The sequence below is a fragment of the Schistocerca serialis genome, chromosome 2 (genome assembly GCF_023864345.2).
Source record: "Schistocerca serialis cubense isolate TAMUIC-IGC-003099 chromosome 2, iqSchSeri2.2, whole genome shotgun sequence".
Classification (NCBI taxonomy): Eukaryota; Metazoa; Arthropoda; class Insecta; order Orthoptera; family Acrididae; genus Schistocerca; species Schistocerca serialis.
The window spans coordinates 573,399,264-573,422,146 of record NC_064639.1 but is presented as its reverse complement, the minus strand read 5'-3'; positions in this window follow the sequence as shown (position 1 = coordinate 573,422,146).

The window sequence follows — 22,883 nt, the reverse complement described above, 5'->3', positions numbered from 1 at the left end:
CATAATTTGTTGTAGGTAGTAAAACCGAAACTGCGTGTTTATTATGTGTTCCTCATCGAGCAATATATCTAGGATGGACGTAAGTTCAGCACAGACTCCATCGCCATAGAGATATCCAGCTACGAACTGAAATGTTGGACTTTGCTTCTTGATATTCCACGGGACTTGTGATTTTAGAGATACTGTTGCGTTTGCCAACTAAAATGTAATTAAAATGGTCGTTCTATTTTACGAAGTGTGTCTGTCCAGTCAGCACATTTTTGCCAGAGATTCGCAGAGCTCTGTACTTTCGGTCCCTGTTCTGTTTCGTCCCTCTTGTCATGCAGAAAACGGTTGTCATCTCCCCTACACACCACACATCAGAGCCCACCCATTGATCTCACAAAGAAAATTAATGCAAATTCCGTAGTGCGTGAATACCAGGCAGCTCATTTACCTGTGCTGATATGCATAAACGCTGAAATGCAAACACGACTGCGTCGTCAAAAGGATGCAAATAGCCAATCAGTTCACTCAAAGGGGACGGGTCGCAGCTCTCCGCAGCCGACGCCTTTTGTGATACGTTCAGGACTCCTTTCAAAGCATGCTCATAAACACAGTGCTTCTCGTCGGTTATCAGCCAAGTACCTCTGACTGGGTTCACAAGAATTTTCTGACTTGATTGGATTGTTTTGGAGGAGGAGACCAGACAGCGAGGTCATCGGTCTCATCGGATTAGGAAAGGAAGTCGGCCGTGGACTTTCGAAGGAACCATCCCGGCATTTGCCTGGAGCGATTTAGGGAAATCACGGAAAACCTAAATCAGGATGGCCGGACACGGGATTGAACCGTCGTCCTCGCGAATGCGAGTCCAGTGTACTAGCCACTGTGCCACCTCACTCGGTTTTCTGACTTGATGTCTGTATTTCACTATGACACTTCTAACATCGGTTATATCATCACTGACTTTATTAAAGATCTAGGAGTCATTCTTAAGTAATTCACGTACTGTTTCCTTGCCTTCATACTTACTTCACAATATGAAACTTTCGTGTTCTCGTGCTTGTTTGGTTTCTGAGTGATACTTTAGTGAATCTATCATATATGCTTCTGACTACAGTTTCTTTTTGAAAATATCACTTCTATTGGATGAGGACCGTCACTTATGTACATTGACGTCCATTTTACAGTCCAGAAATCATAGACTTGAAAGTATTCACCAGTCGGTAAACAATTGCGCAAGGGAATCCTTTGTACACCTGTCCCGCATCTCGTAGACTTACACAGCGAGGAACTTACTTCATACGCTCATCGAAAGAATGGTTCAAATGGTTCAGAGCACTATGGGACTTAACTTCTGAGTCATCAACCTAAGGACAACACACACATCCATGCCCGAGGCAGGATTCGAACCTGCGACCGAGCGGATTGAAAGAATATTTGTACACCGAGTGTGAGCGAAGTACACAGCTCAATCTGAAACAAACAGGTGAAAAAGTGGACATGCGAAAGGTAGGACGTTTCAAATCAGTAGAAACAGTTTCGAATTGTATTGAGGGGTAATTAATAAACGCCATAGGCAAATTGTAAATCCTATGAGACCAAGATTCTTAGGTCATCGGTCCCTAAGCTTACACACTACTTAGTCTAACTTTAACTTACGCTATGGGGAACACACACACCCATGCCCGAGAGAGTACCCGAACCTCCGACGGGGGGAGCCGCTCGAAACGCAATAGGAGTTCCTATCAATATGCAAGCATGGGCCACATGGTCAAATGCTAAAGGCACACAACGTGTGTGACCTCACGCTACCGAAAGAGCCAGGCTCACGTATCTTACAGTGAATATACACTACTGGCCATTGAAATTGGTACACCACGAAGATGACGTGCTACAGACGCGAAATTTAGCCGACAGGAAGTAGATGCTGAGACATGCAAAAGATTAGCTTTTCAGAGCATTCACACAAGGTTCGCGTCTGTGGCGACACCTACAACGTGCTGACATGAGGAAAGTTTCCAAACGATTTCTCATACACAAACAGCAGTTGACCGGCGTTGCCTGGAGAAACGTTGTTGTGATGCTTCGTGTAACGAGGACAAATGCGTACCATCATGTATCCGACTTTGATAAAGGTCGGATGGCAGCCTATCGCGATTGCGGTTTATCGTATCGTGACATTGCTGCTCGCATTGGTCGAGATCCAATGACTGTTAGCAGAATATGGAATCGGTGAGTTCAGGAGGGTAAGACGGAACGCCGTGCTAGATCCCAACGGCATCGTATCACTAGCTGTTGAGATGACAGGCATCTTATCCGCATGACTGTAACGGATCGTGCAGCTACGTCTCGATCCCAGAGTCAACAGATGGGGACGTTTGCAAGACAACAACCATCTCAAGGAACAGTTCGACGACGTTTGTAGCAGCATGGACTATCAGGTCGGAGACCATGGCTCCGATTATCCTCGACGCTGCATCACAGACAGGAGCGCTTGCGATGGTGTACTCAACGACGAACCTGGGTGCACGAATGGCAAAACGTCATTTTTTCGGATGAATCCAGGTTCTGTTTACAGCGTCATGATGGTCGCATACGTGTTTGGCGACATCGCGGTGAACGCACATTGGAAGCGTGTATTCGTCATCGCCATACTGGCGTACCACCCGGCGTGATGGTATGCGGTGCCATTGATTACACGTCTCGGTCGTCTTGTTCGCATTAACTGCACTTTGAACAGTGCACGTTACATTTCAGATGAGTTACGACCCGTGGCTCTACTCTTCATTCGATCCCTGCGAAACCCTACATTTCAGCAGGATAGTGCTCGACCGCATGTTGCAGGTCCTGTACGGGCCTTTCTGGATACAGAAAATTTTCGACTGCTGCCCTGGCCAGCTTATTCTCCAGATCTCTCACCAATTGAAAACGTCTGGTCAATGGTGGCCGAGCATCTGGCTCGTCACAATACGCCAGTCACTTCTCTTGATGAACTGTGGTATCGTGTTGAAGCTGCATGGGCAACTGTACCTGTACACGCCATCCAAGCTCTGTTTGACTCAATGCCCAGGCGTATCAAGGCCGTTATTGCGGCCAGAGGTGGTTGTTCTGGGTACTGATTTCTCAGGATCTATGCACCGAAATTGCGTGAAAATGTAATCACATGTCAGTTCTAGTGTAATATATTTGTCCAATGAATACCTGTTCATCATCTGCATTTATTCTTGGTGTAGCAATTTTAATGGCCAGTAGTGTAATTATAAAAAGACACTGGAAAACACATTGGCAATTGACATAAAAGAAACGATAATGGGAAGAACGAATGTACATGTGAGCCAGAACACATTTAGAATAACCTGTTGGTCGCAATGGTCGATAGACGTCACAAAATCCAGCTAATCGAAATTCTACAACTATAATAAGCCCAGGGTGTGGCTTTCATTTTAACGCACGTAACAGCAGCTATTAGTGTCATAACGAATCACATTGGAGTGACAGTAACAGAAGGAATTTTTACTAATATTTTTTGAAGTTTATTAAGTGGTTCTCTGAAAACTGAGAACCACACTACGTTCAGTTCTGTGCAACGACTAGGGTTAAATTAATAACTGTGGTAGCACGTAAACAGGTGTCACTCAACAGTGTAGAATGCTCAAAATTTTTGGTGTTTATGTTTGTCAAAACTTGAAATGGAAAAAACGTATTACTGAGATGCTTGAAGGATTAAGTTTAGCTACATTTGCTCTTCGTATAATTGCTAGTCTTGAAAGCAAACGATTTGACATGATGACATATTTGCATGTTCCCAATCAGTATTGTCTTACGGATAATTTTATGGGTAACTCTTAACTTAGAAAGAAAATATTCATTGCACAAAAGCGAGTAGAAAGAGTAATAGATATTCACTTGCAATTATATTGTAGGTATCTCTTCAGGGAGCTAGACATTTTAACTACAACTCCACACTATGTACTCGTACATTCATTAGTGAAATTCGTCATAAACAGTTCATTACAATTTAAGAATAATAGTGATGTATATACCTACAACACTAGAAGAAAAAGTGACCTTTATTATTCATTATTAAACCTGTTGCCTGTTACAAGATATGTTAGCAGAAATCTTTGCGCGTTTGGCCAATAACATATAATGTCTGACAGGTAGCAAAGAAAGTTTTAAATCTAAATTAAAATTTATTTGACCTGACCATTCCTAGTTTTTATTTGAAAACGGCAAGGGACTAAAAATAAAATAAAAAACAAAAATTAGTGTTAAGTATAATATCATGAGAAGGCCTGAAAAGTAATAGGTTCATTAATATTAAAACTTATCATGTGTACGTATCTTGTAAACTGACTCATTTCACATCTCTTCGGTAAAAACCGTTCAAATGACATATGGAACGTATAACAAACTAATAGTCTGTTTACTGTTTATACCTTTCACTGATTTGCTGTATGGTTGTTTCCAGCCTTTTACTGGTTTCTTCACGTTTGTAGCAATATATGTCTCTGATTTCCTGCAGGTATTCAGTACAGGCTTGTTATTATAAAGCCTTTGTTATGAAAATCTACATCTCTTGCAGACGTTTCCATACGTTTCCGCAAGAAACATTTATGAATTTATATATTCTTAAAGTTACGACAGTTCCTGGTATGAGTTACACGTCTTCCGTTCTCCATCCAGCCTAAATTTTGTAATAGTTAACATATGTATACCAGTGGTCACATGATATTCAGAGAAGCAGATTAAGTCAAATAAGTTTGACGAGTATAATTTATCAATTCAAATAAGTTCATTAATATTACTCCTCAGTCTCTGAATATTTTGATGCAATGAAGACTGACTGAGGTATAACTGACAAGAACTAAAATTATTGGTCATTGCCCAAATTTTTCAACCAACTACAGTTTGCACTGATGCTGTTTGCTAGACTCACGCCGTTTAGTTTCTTCTTCAGACTGAATGTTTGTTTCAATCCTAATCTCTCTTAAAATTTGTTTCTTTTTTTCTGCTCTCTCTGCCACAAAAGAAGTGTTGCTCTGGTACATGCAACCTCAGTTTTATAACCACTCAGGAGGAATAAGTGTACCCATATTGGATTACTGTTTCTTCGAATGGAGTAAATTACTATGCCTAGGTCTAATGACTTCAATCATTATTTTAAAATACAGACCAAATGAATTCCGTCTCCATTATATTTCATTATCACGGTCTCATTCTTTATATTCCATGGAGAAAAAACTGGTGCATAGAAAGAAGTCGGAAATGTAAATAGTGAAAATTGCAGTGAAAGTGATAAATTTATGAAAAAATATAAAATTTAGACGTCAAACGAATAAAATTATAAAAAAATAGGTTTTAAGAGTTCCTGTGAAAAGGTTGTTCACTGGAAAAGGAGTTAGCAGCATGAAAATACATAAATTTTCTCTTAAAACGTAGTATAACCTGTACCTAAAATTTAATATGCTCAAGCAAGTTGTTGGAAACTTGTGTAAGCTTGTAACTGACTCGTTATCCTACTTAAGTTTTTCCTGATTTTCATGCGGTTTTACGCAGCTTGTGATAAAGTAAGAGTACCGTCTTGTCACTTTTTTTCATTTTCTAGGTATTGCTATAATATTTTATTTTTTACCTCGGTTTTTCGCAAAGCATTGTACCTGTGAAAACGTAGAAAATAAGTGGGCTTAATTTTCCCAGAGGCAAGTGCAGCACGTCACATCATAAAAAATGAACTGGTGATCGAAGAATTTGCGAGACGTTTCATCGTGAAACTAAGTGAAACGTTAGGATCCTGCCTTTATTTCTCACAATCGTGTTATATTTAGCAGCTGCAACTTCTCGGATAAAATTATGTTAACTATTAATTACACATATTTCTTCACGCAATTTGGTGCATATGTCAGGGGAATTTCTGTGACGTTGTGGATCCAAGAAGCCTGCTATGAATAATGGTGCGACACATGTTTAGTGTCCCCTAACGTTAGTGACCAAGTTTTTCGAAATCCACGTCTCTGCATCCTGGTAGGTGGAAACTGACACACACAGTGGTTGCGGTTACTACAAGCCACACCACAAGATGGGAAACGGGGCCAAATTTTTAGTAGTTTACTGTCGAGTTGAGATTTTCACAAATGTTTTATTTGTATCTTACAGAAACTAGCAGTACGGCAATAAACAGCCTTTTAAACACGCCGCTAATGGCAATCAAGTAAATTATAGCAATACAATAATTTAAAAAATTTAAAAAAACACACAGAAGCTAGCAGTACGGCAATAAACAACCTTTTAAAACACGCCGCTAACGGCAATCAAGTAATTTATAGCAATACAACAGTTTAAAGAAAATTAAAAAATACACAGAAGCTAGTAGTACGGCAATTAACTACCTTTTAAAATACGCCGCTAACGCCAATGAAAGTAATTTATAACAATACAACAACTTAAAAAAATTTAAAGAACATTAGTAAACAGTCTACTAAAGTAAATACAGAACTTTGCTAGTAAAGTACGGTGAGGTAGTGAAGCTACCAACACCGCCATTAAAAAAATTAAACAGGTCTCAGCAAACACACGATTAATGGCAATAAAAGAAATTTTCAAACTTGGAAGAATTTTAAAAAAAATTTAAACAAAAGTGTCCTGGAATATCATTAGAACATAAGAGATATGACGGAGTCGTGTAAGGTGGCCACAAATCACCCACTCAGGGATGCTCAGGCTAGACAGAATACTGACCAATTTAAAAACGCCCGTAAACACAATTGCCACTCTCAGGCTGGTGATTGCACCGACTTTTAGCCAGTGAAAACCTGTTATAAGATGACTTAACTTGCTGAAAGAATCACAGCTAACCTCCTGCAAGGGAACATTACACCACACAGTCCTGAATGAGCGACCACATGATCAACCAACAAGAATCATGAATTTACTCATAACCCACGACAGAACAGCGAAACAATGAAACTGCCAAAACTACACCTCCTATCGGACAGTAACGAGAGGAGGAGGAAAGATCACTGTCTTCAATTACACCGGTGCCAGGGACAGTAAACCCGGTCGCCGGAGGCCACAAGGCAGAAGAGACGCTGCTCACACAAAATTATTACTTAATGATTAAACCTTCCACGAACTTAACTTGCAATTATGCTCGAACAGGTAGTAGACGACCTCCGATGGCAAGGATCCACACATCCGACCGCTCACGCGTCGCCAGTGTACCCAACACGCCACGGTCACGCGACAACACGCACTGTCACTGCAGTTCACGTCTTCTCTGCAACGTTGACGGGTAGTGACCGCTCCTTCATGTTAGGTGTCTCCTTTTAAACTCCAGTGTTGAAACAGAGGATTTAAAGAAGCTTGTCAACGTCCCACCAAGGCGAAATGAACAGCAACTACTCGTAGGGTGATTCTGTATACAACCAACACGCGGGGAGCTCTTCCGTTAACTCGACCCGCTCGTTGCACACAACCGACATACATCACGTGGCGACTCGGTACAACCGACCACCCCTGCTTCACGCTGGGGAGCCACACTGCCCTCCCGTGTCCACCACACTCGCTGCGCGCCACGCCCCTACTTCCGCGCCACCACACGAGGTTACAACCGGTCAAAGATCTCACTTCCTCCATAGCAGTTTCCCGGAAGCAAAACCGCGGATATCGATAGCAGAGGGAAAAGACAACCAAGCAGCCACTTAAAGACAGACAACATATCAAACAAACATTCAGGGGAAGAAAAGGAAAACCAATGCGATCTAAACACAAGGTATAACACGAGTCGATACACGGGTCAGAAACCATACCTCGGTGTCACAAGCGTATTCAAACGTGGCTTAATTACGGTGATTTTGCAATTCCGGTACGAGATTTCTCCAAACGACGTTGTGGTCTATTTCTGGTCAAAATCTGCTGTGTGCTATAAAATTGTTTCTACATCTACACCAACACGGATACTCTGCAAATCACATTTAAGTGCCTGTCAGAGTTTCATGGAACCATCTTCACAATAATTCTGTATTATTCCTATCTGTATATTGCGCGGAAAAAACGAGCACCTCTATGTTTCCGTGCGAGCTCTGATTTCCTTTATTTTATAATGGTGATCGTTTCTCAAGATGCAGGTTGGCGCTAACTAAATATTTTCGCATTTTGAGGAGAATATTGGTGACTGAAATTTCGTGAGAGGGTACCGCCGCAACGAAAAACGTCTTTCTTATAATGATGTCTACCCAAAATCCTGTATCATTTTAGTTACACTCTTTCCACTATTTCGTGATAGTACAAAACATGTTGCCCTTCTTTGAACTTTCTCAATGTACTCCGTCAATCCTACCTGGTAAATATTCTACACCGCACAGTAGTTTTCTATAAGTGGACGGACAAATGTAGTGTAGGCAGCCTCTTTAGTAGATCTGCTACGTTTTCTAAGTGTCCTGCCAATAAAAGGCAGTCTTTGCTTAGCCTTCCCACAACATTTTCTATTTGTTTCTTCCAGTTTAAGTCGTTATTAATGGTAATTCCTAGGTATTTGGTTGAATTTACGGTCTTTAGAATTGACTGATTTGTTGTATAACCGAAGTTTATCGGATTCCTTTTAGCATTCATGTGGATGGCCTCACACTTCTCGTTATTTAGGGTCAACTGCCAATTTTTGCACCGTAAAGATATCTTTCCTAAGTCGTTTTGCAATTTCTTTTGGTCTTCTGACGATTTTACTAGTGGGTGAACGACAGCGTATGTGCAAACAACATAAGGCGGCTGCTTAGATTGTCTCCTATATCGTTTATATAGATAAAGAAAATCTGAGGATCTATAACACTACCTTGAGGAACCCCTGAAATCTCTTCTGTTTTACTCGATGTCTTTCCGTCAGGTACTACGAACTGTTACCTCTTTGACAGGAAATCACGAATCCAGTCACATAACTGAGCACGCCGTTTCACTACAAGCTTGTGTGGTACAGTGTCAAATGCCTTCTGGAAATCTAGAAATATGGAACCAATTTGAAATCACTTGTCAATAGCACATAACACTTCGTGTGAGTAAAGACATAGTTGTGCTTCATAAGAAAGATGTTTTCTAAATCCGTGTCAGTAGGCCGTTTTATTCGAGGTGGTTCATGAAATTCAAACACAATATATGTTCCAAAATCCTGCTGCATATCGAATTAATGATATGCGCCTCTAATGTAGTAGATTACTCCTACTACCGTTCTTGAATATTGGTGTGAGGTGTGCCACTTTCCAGCCTTTGTGTATGGATCTTTCGTCTAGCCGACGGTTGTATGTGATTGTTAGGTATGGAGCTACTATATCAGCATACTCTGAAAGGAACCTATCTGGTATACAGTCTGGACCGGAAGTCTTGCTTCTGTTGTGTTTCATTTTTCATTACGCAATGGCTGTAGGCTCTGGAGATCTGTGACACGCTCGCTCTCTGGCAATACATTCTTCAATCATTTAAGACAGCACACAGATCGCTTAAGAGAGCTGTAGATGATACAGAACTGATAAGAGGCCGTCATCTGAACCTCCAGCGAGGACGTAAGTAATGGCAATTAAGTAGTGTACATGTGTGAAACAGTTGTTTGGAAGCCAGTGCAGTAAGATGGGTCGCCTTGGTGACGTGACAGTGAAACATGAGAGTGTAATTGTTAGGGCCTGTCCATGACCACACCGTGAATAAAATTGCACAATTTGTCGGAGTGACGTACCAGTAACAGACACAACGCGGAGTAAAAACAGTGGCCATCAGAAGGTCCTAATCGGCCGGAGATGAGTGTTGTGACTTGGCAGTGTCAATCGGTTTCAGATCAGAAATTACTGCAATCAGTGAATGCAGCTCCGTATCAACCAACTTCCGAGCGAACGCTGCTGGAAGTATTTGGCATTCGAAATGGTGTACCTCGCAAAAGGACATTGCTCAATGTAGCACGTAAAACTGTACGCCAACGGTCCAAACACTGCGGAAAATGGATTTTAGTTTCATTGGGGGCGTGTACGACGGTGCGACGAGTCGTGAGTTTGCTGCTTTTCATATTTTACAAGGTGTCGAATACACCCACGGCCTACTGAGCAGGATAACCTTCAGTGGGTGCTAAGTGAAGTGGAGGCAGAAAGTGGTTAGACGATGCTTTTGGGGGTACGTTACACACCGTGACTAGGGCCCACTCATTCACGTTACTCTGAACATGAACAAAAATGATTATTTTGAAATTATCGGCGAACACGTATTCTCCCTTTTTCTACATTTACACGGTGAGTATGTTGGGGAATACAGCCATCTTCACAGCGTTGCACGCATAGGTACAATGTTTAGCGAACAATGCGTCATTCTATCACATCTGGATAGTCCCACTAAATCACACTCTTTTAATCCAGGCCGGCCGCGGTGGTCGTGCGGTTCTAGGCGCTCCAGTCCGGAGCCGCGCTGCTGCTACGGTCGCGGGTTCGAATCCTGCCTCGGGCATAGATGTGTTTGATGTCCTTAGGTTAGTTAGGTTTAATTAGTTCTAAGTTCTAGGGTACTGATGACCACAGCAGTTGAGTCCCATAGTGCTCAGAGCCATTTTTAATCCAGTCTCAAAGGTCTGAGACTATCTAGAAGAGTGAGTTGAACGTAGCAGTCAACATTCCCACAGCCTGGTAGCTGCACAGAATCTGAACGGCAATGACTGGCTTCAGTTGGATGTGACGTGGCTGAAAACAATTTTCGACGCTCTTCCTCGCCGAGTTGAGGCCATGTACAAAGTTAGAGTCCTGGTGATGACAGTTTTTTCTCCTGTTGTGCTTATTACACTGCAGGTACAGAAGGTGGACCAAAATATGGAAAAAAGCACACATTATCATGCTTAATACGGTGCTGTTAATCAGTTATCATTCGAAATTTTGGAACACGTATTATGTCAGAGTATAATTATTTTTCTGGAGACTAGAAATCTACTCTGTAGGAATCAGCATGAGTTTCGGAAAAGACGATCGTGTAAAACCTAGCTCGCGGGTATTCTCCACGAGACTCAGATGGCCGTAGACACGGGTTCCCAGGTAGATGCCGTGTTTCTTGACTTCCGCAAGGCGTTCGATGCAGTTCCCCACAGTCGATTAATGAACAAAGTAAGAGCATATGAACTATCAGACCAATTCTGTGGTTGGATTGATGAGTTCCTAGATAACAGAACGCAGCATGTCATTCTCAATGGAGAGATGTCTTCCGAAGTAAGAGTGATTTCAGGTGTGCCGCAGGGGAGCGTCGTAGGACCGTTGTAATTCACAATATACATAAATGACCTTGTGGATAACATCGGAAGTTCACTGAGGCTTTTTGCGGATGACGCTGTAGTGTATTGAGAGGTTGTAACAATGGAAAACTGAACTGAAATGCGGGAGGATCTGCAGTGAATTGACGCATGGTGCACGGAATGGCAATTAAATCTCAATGTAGACTAGTGTAACGTGCTGCGAATACATAGAAAGAAAGATCCTTTATCATTTAGCCACAATATAGCAGGTCAGCAACTGGAAGCAGTTAATTCCATAAATTATCTGGGAGTAGACATTAGGAGTGATTTAAAATGGTATGATCATATAAAGTTGATCGTCGGTAAAGCAGATGCCGGACTGAGATTCATTGGAAGAATCCCAAGGAAATACAATCCTAAAACAAAGGAAGTAGGTTATAGTACACTTGTTTGCTAATGTTCCAATGTGTGTGAAATCTTATGGGACTTAACTGCTAAGGTCATCAGTCCCTAAGCTTACACACTACTTAACCTAAGCTATCCTAAGGACAAACTCACACACCCATGCCCGAGGGAGGACTCGAAACTCCGCCGGGACCAGCCGCACAGTCCGTGACTGCAGCGCCTCAGACCGCTCGGCTAATCCCGCTCACTTGTTCGCCTACTGCTTGAATGTTGCTCACCAGCGTGGGATCCGTACCAGAGAGGATTGATAGAAGAGATAGAGAAGATCCAACGGAGAGCAGCGCGCTTCGTTACAGGATTATTTAGTAATCGCGAAAGCGTTACGGAGATAATAGATACACTCCGGTGGTGACTCTGCAGGAGAGACGCTCAGTAGCTCGGTACGGGCTTTTGTTGAAGTTTTGAGAACATACCTTCACCGAGGAGTCAGCCCGCCCCGGTAGCTGAGTGGTCAGCGTGACAGACTGTCAATCCTAAGGGCCCGGGGTCGATTCCCGGCTGGGTCGGAAATTTTCTCCGCTCAGGGACTGGGTGTTGTGCTGTCCTAATCATCATCATTTCATCCCCATCGACGTGCAGGTCGCCGAAGTGGCGTCAAATCGAAAGACCTACACCAGGCGACCGGTCTACCCGACGGGAGGCCCTAGCCACACGACATTTCCATTTTTACCGAGGAGTCAAGCAGTATATTGCTCCCTCCTACGTATATCTCGCGAAGAGACCATGAGGATAAAATCAGAGAGATTAGAGCCCACACAGAGGCATACCGACAATCTTTCTTTCCACAAACAATACGAGACTAGAATAGAAAGGAGAACCGAAGGAGGTACTCAAAGTACCCTCCGCCACAAACCGTCAGGTGGCTTGCGGAGTATCGATGTAGATGTAGAAACTGCTTCCATGCGTCTCGGAATAAATAAATATTGGACCTGTATGATTTTCAGAGTGGCTGGCTCTGAGCACTATGGGACTTAACTTCTGAGGTCATCAGTCCCCTAGAACTTAGAACTACTTAAACCTAACTAACCTAAGGACATAATACACATCCATGCCCGAAGCAGGATTCGAACCTGCCACCGTAGTTTTCGCGTGGTTCCAGACTGTAGCGCCTAGAACCGTTCGGCCACTGATTCTTAGAGTAATCCTATCCATTCTTCCTTCGAAGTAGTGGCACGTTTATGCATTCTTCTCTCCAAAGTGGATCGCAACACTCAATAATAATGAGACCTGGTGACTGTGGTGGCCAGGAGAGTTGCTACATTTCATCATCGTGTTCAGGAAACCAGTCCTGGACAGTGCAAGCTCTGTGAACAAAAGGCCTGTTGTCCTGGACGACAACGAACATTCTACCAATGACTTGACCTGAAAGGACTAAACAGCAGTAATACATTGTTACACAGCAACCACGGGATTAATGGAATACCTCGAGATAGCTACCCAAATCATCACCGAAACCCCGTCATTTTTCACCCCTGGGACGTCAAATTCGGGCAGAAGTTGGAAACAGTGTTGAACAAGAGCCATGCTACGAAATAAATTCCGTCCATTGCTCGACAAACCATGAAATGCCTTCGGCACCATGTTTTCCCGTTTCGAACATTTGCATCACTGATGAGTGGTTTTCAAGTACCACCTTGCCATGCAGTTTCCTTAATTTGGAGCTCCCATGCTCTTTTTTTTTTTTTTTTTTTTTTTTTTTTTTTTTTTTTTTTTTTTTTTTGGCTAACAGTTTTCAAGAGTGATTCTTCAATTTTTCCAGGCGTATTTTATGATGAAATAAATCTCAGGTGAACAGCTTGGTATGAGTGTGCATGTGTCCTATCCACACTCATACCAGGCTGTTGATCCGAGAATTACTTAGTCAGTTTTCAAGAGTGTGACCTTCAGTGCTGCACTGATTTTTGTAGCTGTGAAAATCACGCAATGCACGCTTTCGTCCGAGTTTTGAGTTAACGGATGTTGCTTTCCTGCTTTCCCTATTTACTGCACAGATCTTCGATTCGGTGGGTCGTGGAAAACCAGAAACTTCGGCTGCATTGGTTAGAGAAGCATGCACCATACGAGCAACAGTTTGTCCTCGTTCGAAAGCACTTACACCCAAACATCCAGATGTCAGACAGACCAAACTTTGTATATTGACAGATTATCAACTAAAACTTCAATGTAGTTTGTACTACGTACTGTCGTCCAGGTGAACGTGCGTAAACAGCAAGTAACAGCTGATCTACGGAGCACAGGACAAATGTAACAGTCTTTGTGTAGAGACCCTGCAGGGAAGTTTGTAAAAAAGCGCTTCGTCTTCAGGCCACAAGTGGCCCATCGGGACCATCCGACCGCCGTGTCATCCTCAGTTGAGGATGCGGATAGGAGGGGTGTGTGGTCAGCACACCGCTCTAGGGAAGTTTGTAAAGCGTTAGTTTTTCATATCATGGATTCCGGCTTCGAGCCCTAGTGGTGCTAGTTTTTGTACAGTAATACGTGTGAAACTGTTATGTGGGACAATATGTTTCTGACATGTAAAAGGACTTTTCCTGTTTGGAGGTTGTAGCAATGTCCTATTAGCACTCTACTTTCTTTTCGTTTATTTAAAAGTAGCAAACCTATAGAGTACATTTATAGTTTCATGGAATAAACATAAACAATCGGAACAGCCAATAGAATATTTCAATGTAATAATGTATTTTATCTGCAGTCCTCCACATACAATCAACTATGTTCTCCACGTTTCTGTAATTCTCACCATCATGTCTGGGTAATAGCTAAACTTGATGACGAATCCAGACCCTTTGGAAATGCGACACAGTTCTTTTTCAGACATAGGATCCTATTTCGCAATCCGCAGGGTGATGCGCAAACATGAGATTCATCAAATGTGCTTAGTGTACAAAAGTAATTTGCTTCACACACTTCTTTGTACGTAACTACTGTCGTGGGTCATTTCTTCTTGAATGAACGACAGTGTGCGTGTTTGTATTGATTCCTCAACGTTACGTACTTATTATTATTTGTATTATTTAATTTATTATTAGTATTATTGTTTTTGTTAAACTTATTGATTATTATGATTATCAACACGTCCTCACGCGTGATGCAATCATTTCTTTATTCTTCCATTCCCTGTGGAGCTACAGACATGTATGTATGTATTGAACCGGAGACCTAGAAACGACGCAGAGGCTTCGTCCCGCCGTAGCCCTCAGTGCTACACAACCCCACAACAGGCCACAGCAGTCCACCCACCTCACCGCTGTCCCACACCGAAACCAAGGTTATTGTGCGGTTCGGCCCCAGTGGACGCCCTTCCCCATCCCCCCACCCCACACCTCCACCGGGAACGTCTCATTCCAGACGAGTGTAACTCCAGTGCTTACGTGGTAGTGTAAGTATGGTGCACGTGTACGTGGAGACAGTGTTTGCGCAGCAATCGCCGACATACTGTAACTGAGGTGGAATAAGGGGAACCAGCCCGCATTCGCCGAGGCAGATGGAAAACCGCCTTAAAAACCATCCACAGGCTGGCCAGCACACCGGACCTCGACACTAATCCACCGGGCGGAACGCCTTCCCGCTCGGGAAGCAGCGCGTCAGATCGCGCGACTAGCCTGGCGGGCAGATACACTCTATAGGTTTGCTGCTCTCAGACGAAGCGAAAGCGGACTGCTGATAGAACATTGCTATAAACTCCGCATAGTCCATTTACATGTCAGCAACATGCCCCATATACGGTTTTACACGTACTGCAGTACATAAGCTGGCCTCACTAGTCCTCGAATCCGGGATCATTGGTGCGGCAAAATAACTCTTGACCAACTACCCCACGGGAGATCTATACGACAGACCCCCAGAGTTGCGCTTCTCCTAAACTCATTAGGTCAGCTGTTACTTATTACTTACCGTTTACGCTCGTGTTCCTGGACGATAGAACACAGTACAAACTACACTACTGGCCATTAAAATTGCTACACCACCAAGATGACGTGCTACAGACGCGAAATTTAACCGACAGGAAGAAGATGCTGTGGTTTGCAAATGATTAGCTTTTCAGAGTGTTCACACAAGGTTGGCGCCGGTGGTGACACCTACAACGTGCTGACATGAGGAAAGTTCCCAACCGATTTCTCATACACAAACAGCAGTTGACCGGCGTTGCCTGGTGAAACGTTGTTGTGATGCCTCGTGTAAGGAGGAGAAATGTGTACCATCACGTTTGTGACTTTGATAATGATCGGATTGTAGCCTATCGCGATTGCGGTTTATCGTATCGTGACATTGCTGCTCGCGTTGGTCGAGATCCAATGACTGTTAGCAGAATATGGAATCGGTGGGTTCAGGAGGGTAATACGGAACGCCGTGCTGGATCCCAATGGCCTCGTATCACTAGCAGTCGAGATGACAGGCATCTTATCCGCATGGCTGTAACGGATCGTGCAGCCACGTCTCGATCCCTGAGTCAACAGATGGGGACGTTTGCAAGACAACAACCATCTGCACGAACAGTTCGACGATGTTTGCAGCAGTATGCTTGGAGACCATGACTGCGGTTACCCTTGACGCTGCATCGCAGACAGGAGCGCCTGCGATGGTGTGCTCAACGACGAACCTGGGTGCACGAATGGCAAAACGTCATTTTTTCGAATGAATCCAGGTTCTGTTTACAGCATCATGATGGTCGCATCCGTGTTTGGCGACATCGTGGTGAACGCACATTGGAAGGATGTATTCGTCATCGCCATACTGACGTACCACCCGGCGTGATAGTATGGGGTGCCATTGGTTACACGTCTCGGTCACCTCTTGTACGCATTGACAGTGGACGTTACATTTCAGATGTGTTACGACCCGTAGGTCTACCCTATATTCGATCCCTGCTAAACCCTACATTTCAGTAGGATAATGCACGACCGCATTTTGCAGGTCCTGTTCAAATGGTTCAAATTGCTCTGAGCACTATGCGACTTAACTTCTGAGGTCATCAGTCGCCTAGAACTTAGAACTAATTAAACCTAACTAACCTAAGGACATCACACTCATCCATGCCCGAGGCAGGATTCGAACTTGCAACCGTAGCCGTCGCTCGGTGCCAGACTGTAGCCCCTAGAACCGCACGGCCACTACGGCCGGCACAGGTCCTGTACGGCCCTTTCTGGGTTCAGTAAATTTTCGATTGCTGCTCTGGTCAGCACATTCTCCAGATCTCTCACCAATTGGAAACGTCTGATCAATGGTGGCCGAGTAACTGGCTCGTCAAAATACGCCAGTCACTGCTCTTGATGAACTGTGGTATCTTGTTGAAGCTGCATGGGCAGCTGTACCTATACACGCCTTCCAAGCTCTGTTTGACTCAATTCCCAGGCGTATCAAGGCCGTCATTCCGGCCAGAGGTGGTTGTTCTGATTTCTGAGGATTTATGCACGCAAATTGCGTGAAAATGTAATCACATCTCAGTTCTAGTATAATATATTTGTCCAATGAATACCCGTTCATCATCTGCATTTCTTCTTGGTGTAGCAATTTTAATGGCCAGTAGTCTATATCGGAATTTTGGTTGGTACTCTGTCGGCTTACAACGTTTTATATCTATCTGACTCTATGGCATCTGGGAGTTTTGGGTGTTAGTTCCGACATAATGCACTTCCAAGTGTACAGAACACCCTTGTGACCAAGACTGATACTTGCAACGTAGTGAGGACATTTCACAGGTGCCGTTCGTATTTAAATACATCAACGGAACCTCCAAAATTGGCTAGCTTCTGTATTTATGAAGAAGCGTGTATTTCTCGCGCTATTTTAGTATTTTTTTCCAATCCCTGGATGGATGTTAGTCGGAAGTTAGCGATATTAGTTTTAGCTTGTAATTACCTGTAGATATTTTAAAATATTTTATTAATTTTATGTTTAGTAACAGCTTACGTATTATAATTGTTAGTACATGAGATAGCCATAAAAAAAGGAGAGATATTTTTATCCCGAGGTGGGAAAGGCAATGCGGGTCTGGCTCGGATAACCGCCGACCATTAGTCGGCCTCTGGTGGCCGCGTCAGCTTCCTGGCGGGTGAAAGCGTGCACCCGGGGTGCCCGCGCCAACCATTTAGCTCCCCTCGCGTCCCCTGCGGAAGGGACGGCGCAGAGAAATCCGAGCGCCGGGCGCCGTGTTTAGCGCCGGCCGTACGGCGGCCAGGATTGATGCCGCTGTCGATAATAGAGCGCCAGAGTTATCGCCGGCGGGTATTAGCGCGACCCTAACGACCGCGGCGCCAAATGGCACGTGCCATAACGCCGCGCGGCGCGGCGCCCCAAACCTGTCCGGCCTGTACCGGCACCGGGCAGTGTCTGCAGCTCGTACGTCACGCTACCTGCCGCTGTGAGGCCCGCGGCCTCTGCTGCCCGAGAACGATACTCACCTCTGCCTGGAGGCGGGGGTCTACACTATTACCTGAAGAATATCTGCCGTACAGACTTTAGCCCTCAGAGCTCTCAATCACGGTGACTCTGATCTATGTCGAATGCCATGTTTAAGGTAACTGATCAGCACTGCCAAGCAAAAAAGTGAACCACCGAAGCAGGAAACGAAATGAAACTTCTCTGATCGAGAGGTTATTGTGATGTCATTTTGATGGTTTCAAAATCGAGCTAAATTTACGTAGAACTTGTCAGGATGAGCTCACTTACTGGTTTGGCGTTGCACCCTCTCTGGCCTTGATGCATTCACTAATTTCTTTGTGAACGCTGGGACAATGCTGTTATATTGCCTCCTAAACCAAGCTAGTCCACAACTGATGTAACAGGTCTTTGTTGCCATTTACATCTACACCTCCACCTGCATGATTACCCTGCAGTTCACAATTGTCTGGCAGATAGTCCATCGAACCGCCTTCAAGCTATTTCTCTATCTTTCCACTAGCGAATAGTACGCTGAAAAACTGACCACTTAAAGCTTTCCGTGTAAGCTCTGATTTTTCTTATTTTATTACGATGATCATCCCTCCGAATGGAGATAAAAATAAGCACTGCGTCTTCAGGCCACGAGTGGCCTACCGGGACCATCCGACCGCCTTGTCATCCTCAGATGAGGATGCGGATTGGAGGGGCGTGGGGTCAGCACACCGCTCTCGCGGTCGTTATGATGGTATTCTTGACCGAAGCCGCTACTATTCAGCCGAGTAGCTCCTCATTTTCACATTCTGAGAACAAATTTGGTGACTGAAATTTCATGAGAAGATCCTGCCGCAACGAAAGTCTCCTTTGTTTTAGTGATAGCCACCCCAAATCGCATTTCATACACGCGGCACTCTCTCCCGTATTTCACGATAATACAAAACAAGCTGCCCTTCTTTGCACTTTTTTGAAGCCCACTGTCAGTAGTATCTTATGCGGATCCTACACCGCACAGCAATGCACAAGAAAGGGCAGACAAGCATAGTTTAAGCAGTCCTGAATACTGGCACTCGGATGAGGTTGAAGTCAGAGCTGGTTCGACACATGATCTATCGCAGATAGGTCTGGGGTAATTTCTGGGCACGGGAGTACGTCAACATCACAAAGACGGCTCATAGTGACAAGTTACATTTGTGAACGAGTATTGTCCTGCTGGAAAATGGCTCTACAGTACTGGCGAATGAAAACACATGAGCATACAGAAGTCCATGATGTACGATTGTGTCGTCAGAGTTCCCTCAACCACTATAGGCCCTGATCCGATGTTACTCCCGATGGCCGAAGGCCCGTCACATCATGCGCCACGAGTAACATTACTGTGCCTCTCCAAAGAATTGGAAGAACGAGACCTCCTCAGATAGCTGCTGTACTCCTCAATGATGGTCGCCTAGGTAGTCCACCACGGTGGTTAATCGCTAAACTCAGTGAGACGCCATTCATCACCAGTACGTGCTTCCTCTTCGCGGCACCCTCAAACTGCAGCCGTTTATGCTGTGATGTTAACGGGTTAACTATAGCCTACACCTGCGACGGTAATTCTTTACTCCGACTACTACTAACCTCCAACCAATGGTGCGGGACGACACATAATGCTTGCAGGGAGCCCACAATTTTTTTCTTAATCGGGACGCGAAGATGGAAAAGACAATCTGCTTGGTGCAAAATACCGGGATCGTGCATTGTAGTGGTCAGGCGTCATCGACTGGAATCTTGACGTCGAGTAAGTCTGCCCTCATGTTCCCGTGCAGCCCTATATCGGGTCACTCCTACTTTCGAATGCCGCAGAAATCTATCAGTTGACCAAATGGGGACCCAAAATGTGGCTCCTTTCCAAGTCTGTCAGGTGTTGATAACGCTGTCTTACATGAGTTCACGGCATCTACGTGTTCTCCACTATGATCACTCAACACAGGACACTGTTCATGCCCATCATTTACTCTAACTGCCCTGGCAATAACACTATACACGAACAACGGCAACGCATCCTGATGGCCGTTCTACCCGTCGCACGGTATTCAGACTCTGTTCATTTACATGTCCGAAAATTGTGTGTGTCTGTACGAAGATAAATTGACCTCTGACCTTGTCTTCTGGGTGTTTCACATTTGTTGTCAGGCAGTGTATTTATGGTAGGTGTAGAAGAATCACTGACAATGCTCAGTATCAGATCGTAATTGTTCGGGGCAACATTGCTGGATAAACGTTTCACGGATTTTTTGCCGCATCAGACTGGCGTGTAAATTCAAGCTTTCGACGATTTCCTCCGTCATCATCGTCAGGCGTTATCTGTAGGCCGTGTGGTACTTCATTTAGTCGGCCAGAATACGTCATGGAACCTTTACGAAGTAAAGGAACTTCTTTATGCTACCAGAGATTGTGTATATGTGTATGATGAAAGAACACTAGAAACGATACTGATTTCAGTTATTGGTAGAGAACTCAGCATAATTCTCTGTAGTCGCTTAGCATCGAGCGGTCCTATCCGAGGGCCACTAAGGGTGTTCAGTCTGATCTCAATGGATTATTTGATGATGAATTCCACCATACAAATGGACGGGGTAACATTTTCGTTTCATCAAATAATATCGTATCACACCTAGGTGTAGGAGCAGTGGTCCGAGTTTTGCTATTACTGGAGTAATTTTGATTAACCATCATATGTGTATGGTTTATTATTAGTTAAAAGAATATTACATGGTAAAGAAACCCCTGCCTGCTTTAGAGGTTACGTAAGGCTGAGGGGTATACTAGAATAGCTAAGATAATTACAAGCAAATTTGGTACTTCCACATATTGCTCACTTAATGGAAGGAAATACTACGGAGGTCTTAATTCTGTCGAATCTGAGGGGTTGGTGCAAATGAATACTCAGGAATTCTGGGAGTAAATTCAACCAAACGGTGTACAGATATGACTACTAACTTCAAATAAGAACTGTGTTCACCGGAAACCTTTGGGACAACTGCGGTTAGTGGTGGGAATAGGTATTGATAACAGTGCTACGTTTTTAAGAAGACGTCTGATAACTACTGTTAAGTGAAAATAAGATTCCAGAATGAGATTTTCACTCTGCAGCGGAGTGTGCGCTGATATGAAACTTCCTGGCAGATTAAAACTGTGTGCCCGACCGAGACTCGAACTCGGGACCTTTGCCTTTCGCGGGCAAGTGCTCTACCAACTGAGCTACCGAAGCACGACTCACGCCCGGTGCTCACAGCTTTACTTCTGTAAAGTTTGGAAGGTAGGAGACGAGGTACTGGCAGAAGTAAAGCTGTGAGCACCGGGCGTGAGTCGTGCTTCGGTAGCTCAGTTGGTAGAGAACTTGCCCGCGAAAGGCAAAGGTCCCGAGTTCGAGTCTCGGTCGGGAACACAGTTTTAATCTGCCAGGAAGTTTCGAAAATAGGATTAGTGGTAAACCGTAGCACGGCAAAAGTAAAGTTTTCCCTACAGTACTACTGAATAATGCAGAGAGATTTTAGTCACAAATGAAATTAAATTAAACGCTTAAATTGTCTCCTGCAAGCTGAACCAGTAGGCACGTGTAGCTTGGATCTAAAGTGGAATAAAGTGATTGTATCCTACAAAACGTTTTCACCTATTTAAACCACTTCATTGTTAATAGAATAGTTCAGAAAAGAAAAACAGAATCATAGAACAGTGTGGGAGAGTAGATAGGACCTGCGTCGTAGGACCATGGACAGAATTTTAATTTACTAATGTATCTTGGAAATATCAGACTACAGCAAGAATCAGTCTTATATAAAAACAATAAAATTGTACGGGTGGCTTACAGTTTCAAAGACACGCGACGTCATCAGTGTCTTAATATGAAACAAGATGCATGTAAGCGACCTCAGCATTAGCATGGTGAACATGAAGGGAGGTTTGCACAACAATTTTTATTATGAGGTAGGCTCATAACGCCCAAGGAGGCGACATGAGCTAATTGCAACGTAAACGACTTCTGTTACTAATTTTCAGGGTCCGTACTACCTTTTAAATGTTCACCGATGGAGGATAAATGAACATAGAGCAGAACGTGCTCCAGAAAATTGTTCAGAATGATTATAGAGGACGAAGATCTGTTTATAGTGGTTGATTTTCATGAGAAATGTTTCGAGGTTGCGGACCATTCATAAAAAGTGACTGCATAGTGCAACTAGTCCGTAAATATGGGTAAGTAAATACTGACGCGCATGAGATAGAATAAAGGAGAATTAAAGTACAAGATCCCGTCGACGGAGAGGTCCTTATAGATCGAAAATAATTTGGAAGTGAGCAATTACACTGGTGTGCAAAACTCAAGGATGATATGTCACTGCCAAGTAGCATAGCTCGATGAAACTAGGAACAGACATAGAAAGAATTCCAGCAGTGTAGTACAGAAGGTAACTGAAAGAAATGCAAACTGAAACGAATAGAAATGACACTTTTATTCAAAGACACTAATTACTAATTACACTAAAGTCACCGGGATTTATGATGATTCCATTGATTTTAGAACAGACGGGACATGATTCTTAACGGGGTGTGTGATCACCACGAACGGTAGTACACCCTCCGTTACATACTTCCATGCTGTCCACAATATTGTGTAGGAGGGTGTCCATGCCTCTACCAGTGCGGTTGATAACTGTTGGATTGTCATTGGTGCATATGGATGCGCTGCAATACGTTTCTCCACTGCATCCCACACGTTCTCGATGAGATTTTAGTCGGGGCATCGGACATGCCAGTCCGTTCTCCGAATAGCCTACAG